General features: G+C 33.1%; 1 protein-coding gene and 1 long non-coding RNA gene across 3 annotated transcripts in view; both read left to right on the forward strand.

The window, feature by feature from the left end:
* The window catches only part of LOC130054620 (uncharacterized), a 2,560-nt gene extending 1,355 nt beyond the window's left edge, over positions 1–1,205 (forward strand). The window contains exon 3 of the long non-coding RNA XR_008802940.1: positions 220–1,205. This is a non-coding gene — a long non-coding RNA (uncharacterized LOC130054620). The remainder of the gene's footprint in view (positions 1–219) is intronic.
* Positions 1–5,000, forward strand: part of LOC125652374 (uncharacterized) — a 71,995-nt gene that overhangs the window by 55,362 nt on the left and 11,633 nt on the right. The gene's annotated exons all lie outside the window — the stretch shown is intronic.

The following is a 5,000-nucleotide window of genomic DNA, read 5'->3' on the forward strand; positions in this document are numbered from 1 at the left end:
TGTCAGACATCTTTAGAATGAATTGTATGAACAACAATGCTGCACATCAGCATACTTTTGTTGAAGTGCTAACACACTTCGTAAAGCATGCTGGTATAAAACAGTAACAAGTAAAGTTCATGCCCTCATTTATTTTTGAAAATGAAATTATTTTTTTTGAAAATTAAAATTGCAGAGAAAATGTTCAATTTCAGTTGATTTCTTGTGTTTCATTTTCAGGTATCTGACATGTCTTATGCCAATCAATTCCTCCAGAAGATGACACAAACTTTAAATTATGGAAGTTGCGAGCAAGAATTTTTCAAGGGAATGTCAGATGGAGAAGAAACATCAGTCAACAAGACAGTGTAAAATGATAAAGTATCTGTAATAGGTGCTTACCATATTCTGCCTATTGTGGATTCAGTGATGGTTTTTCAAACGAACTATGCTCATCAACCAAATGTCCTTAAAATTTGTGGAGTGCAGAGCCACTTTCAGGCGAGACAGTAGTGTGGTTCATTTTAGTGGACATGATTTTAGACGAGATGTGCTTTGTGAAACTTGAAACATTGTTCATTCATCGTAGTGTAATGAGAACTGTTGTGGTCCATCATTCTATGCTTTAGTGAAGTAATGGAGATAATGTGAAGTACATGTGTAAATGCTCATATTCTGCACAACATATTTTTCAGTGACATTATTTCTTTGAGACCAAGCTCTGGACAGTTGATAGCCATTTATGTGTAGGACTTTATTTATTTTTCTGTGTGTGCAATAGCAACTGCCACTTGCAGTAAACCCAAACAAAGTGGAGAAATAATTTGTTGAGTTCAGAGATTACAATTTTTATTGTGTTATTTTGATGAGAAGATAGTATTAATAAGGTACAATGGTACATTGTATCTTATTGAAAAGCTTATTTAAGAGTTATCAGTAGAATTAGACTGCATGACAATTATTAGAATGGGAAACCTAGATGAAGTCAAAAGAAACTATACTGTATTTTACAGACTGTCCTGGAAATATCATGCAATAAATAAGGTCTCCAGTGTTATTTAGAAGTATACTTCCTTATTATTTCATTATGCATGCAACTGATAAAGTTGTCTAAACTTAAAAGTTTGAAATCTTTACTGTGAAGTTGAGAAGCTAAATCTTGCATCATGTTTTCCACAAGTTATAAGTTTTATATTTCAATTTAAAAATTAGTCAATTTTTATACAATGACAATCACTGGGAAATTTTTTTTAAGTCCAATTATAATACAAAATTAATACATATAAAATCAAAGATTTGGATTAAAAATGACTAAGTAAAAAAAAATACAATTATAATACAGTGAAAATGACTAAGTTTAATTTTGATACAAAAATAATATGCTTGAAAAAAAACTAAGTCCCTAAAAATACAAAAATAATATATTGAAAATAATCTAAGTCCAAAATGATACAAAAATAATGCCCTTTAAAAAATCAAAGTCAGAATTTAATATAAAAATGAGTTACCCATTTTTTTTGTGATACAAAAATAATATATTTTTTTTGTATTATTTCAAAAAAGTACAAAAATGACTGTATTAATAATATATTAAAAATATACTTTTATGTATTATTTTTCCATATGGGACGACTCACTTAGTAATCAGGGGAAGTATCAGAGTAGAATATTTACCCTGTATTGTGCATTGATCCTTTTACCGTATGATTTACTGGTCAGAGTGTTGCAAATATGTGAATCGGGGAAATCTTTCAGGTACATAAACTGCACATGCATATATTATTTGCATATACAACACTGTCCGGTGTATGAGATTCAAATAATGATCTTGTAATAACTGTGTTGTAAATGATATGGTTAATTCAATATTTCTCTCATTATACCACCTCGCAACAAAGTGAAAGGGGGAGGGGGGTATACTAGCTGGAATCGGGTCATCCATCTGTCTGTAGACGCAATGGTTTCTGGGTTTTAAAATGTTAGTTATCCTTTCCACCTGCAGTCATGATATCATACATATGAACTACCCATGGGACGAAGGTGTTCCCTATCAAATTTGGAGTCTACGGTCAAGTGCACTGGACAACGAAGTAGCAATATGGATTAATCTCTTATTCATTTCTCCCTAGAAAAGAGGCTACCCAAGGTTTTGTCATGCCCTTTATTTTTTACACTCAGGAAAGAGGTTATTTATACCTATTAACAACACCCTTTGGGAGATTGGGGTAAGCGGGGGATATTCTTATACTCCCCGTGAACAAAGTTCAGGGGGTATATAGGAATCACTCTGTCTGTCTGTCTGTGCAGATTCGTGTCCGGGCCATAACTTCTTTGTTCTTTGACATAGGCATACCATATTTGGCACACAGGTGGATTACCATGAGACGTGTCGAGTACCTTTATGCCCTTGACCTCAAGGTCAAAATTAAAGGTTTTTTACAATGGATTTGTGTCTGGGCCATAACTTCTTTGTTCTTTGACATAGGCATACCATATTTGACACATGAGTGTATCACCATGAGACGATGTGTCGGGTACCTTCATGACCTCTATATGACCTTGAACTTTGACGTCAAGGTCAAAATTGATTATAGGGTTTTGACATAGTCATACCATAAGACATGGGTGTATCACCATGAGACTATGTGTCATGTACATTCATGACCTCTTTATGACCTTGACCTTTGATCTCAAGATCTAATTTATAGGTTTATACCATGGATTCGTGTTCGAACTATATCTTCTAATTTCTTCTACAAAGGCATTCGATACTTTTACACTCAGGAAAGAGGTTATTTATGCCTATTAACAACATCCTTTGGGAGATTGGGGTAAGCGGGGGGGGGGGGGGGGGTATTCTTAGTGAGCATTGCTCACAGTACCTCTTGTTAAGTCTCCCAAACGAAGTCTGGAGACTTATTGTTTTTGCTCGGTTCTTATTATTCTTCTACTTTCACTTCTTTCTCACGCCTAAAACTGTCCGACACCTTTCTCTGTAACCAGAGGATGAAAGTAATAGATATTCAGGGATATGATAGGGCAATGTATCTAGATGTGCAGAAATGTTTTTGTTTTCAGATTGAAGGGGGTTGGGGTACATTTTAGGGGGGTCAAATGGGGGTGGGGTGAAACATAGAACTCTATGGTGAAAAAATTAATTCCAAAATTCAACAGATGAAACTTGACAAATATGGTAGTGTCCTGGGGTCTTCAGAAATAAATGGAGAATGACAGGGCCTACAAACAAGTATCAAGGTCAAGTGTCTCCCTTGACCTCTGACCATGAACATAAAAACTGGTTTTGCAAGGTGAAGGGAATCGACGATAATTTGCAGTGAAAACAAAGTGCAAAAATATATATTTGCAAAATTAGGTTCGTCTAAATTTTAAGAAATGCAGTATAGAAAGTCACAAAAATTTAAGACTTTGAAACTGAATTTTTTTTTATCAAAAATGCTTTTAGTTTTTCAGTTACAACAGTTTAATTTGCAATATGACAAATAGTTTTGATTTTTGGTGTTTATGAAATTTATTCAATACCTTGTATAAAAACGGATGAAAATCCTTTGTAGTACTTTTTATCATAATCTCTTCATTGTCATTGGGATTTTGAAATTTATCATTGAAGTATTAAATTTTAATATTTCAGACACTTGGTCACATAATATCTGATTATATTTAGATTAAGTAATCAAATTCTATATTCGTGGCAAAACAGCAAAGAATATTAGTAAAGTAATGAAATACTCTTGACTTTTTCTGGAAAGTGTCATTGATTTGAAAATCAGGGGGTAAATACTCTTTGTGGTAAAAAATTATCTGGAGCTCTGCAGGCATTGCAGGACTATAGCATATGTGTGTTTTAACGTCCCTGTAATATGTCATAATGATTACTTTCATGCTTGAGTGTAATTTATTCCTAAATATTTTCATTAGTAGATCTGGCTCAATGGATATCATATGTGTTGTAAATATATACATACCGCTGTACATGTCGAAATTTCAAATTCAAATGTATTCGATAAGATAGTAGTATTCATAAATCAATAAGATTTGTGTTGAGGTTTTATTTTTGATACAATATCAATATACTATAATGCATAAGTGAGATTTACAAAAGGCAAGGGTATAATCATTTTCTTTTCACCTCACCTGAGCTGAAAGCTATAATCATTATAATTAAAAGAGTTTAGTTATGCAATCTGTTTCGTTTCGGTGGGTTTCGTTTCGCACTTTACAGGTACCCCTTGTAAGTTAGCAAGAAAAGCTTCTTCTTTTTTTTTTTTTTGGTCTAAACTTTCAATAAATATTTTGTAATTTTGAGCAAAACATGATGTTTTAAAACATGATTTTATAATTTCTCGTTCCCTATATACTCTTATTGGAGATGTGCACTGATCAAGTCCACCTAGAAAATCACTCAGGTGTGTCAATCATATTTGGGGTATATATGGGTAGGGGAGAGAGTTGATATTTCGAACGGGTGTGATATTTTGGACAGTCAATAAAACGGCATTATATCTTGCAACAATATATTATTATATTATATATTGCAACAATAGTTATTTGTTCTAAATTTAAACTTATTTCCAAACTTGATATATTTACAAAATGGAAAACACCTAATCATATGCGCATGTGTTACCCAGCTCTGATTGGTTGATTGAAATACATGGCCTTCACCAACATTGCAGTATAAAACCCTGGCATCCATTTTGTTTGATTGGTAAAATCAAGTCCCGTTGAGACCTAGTTTTCTGGTAAAAGTTATCGATATAAATAAAAACCACTACAAAAATAAAAGATCATCTGATGTGCAAAACTGAAAGCATAAAATGCCATTGAACCATGAAATAAATGGCAACCATCGAATTTTCTAACTGTCCGAAGTTATAGCACCATGTGTCCGAAATAACAACAACATTGTCCATAGTTACAACCTTCTACCTGATATGTAGCATAAATACCAGGAAAAAATCGATGAAACCTGAGAACACACACTCCCCTAGAGTATTTTAGGT

Source organism: Ostrea edulis, chromosome 5, assembly GCF_947568905.1.
Source record: "Ostrea edulis chromosome 5, xbOstEdul1.1, whole genome shotgun sequence".
NCBI classification, from domain to species: domain Eukaryota; kingdom Metazoa; phylum Mollusca; class Bivalvia; order Ostreida; family Ostreidae; genus Ostrea; species Ostrea edulis.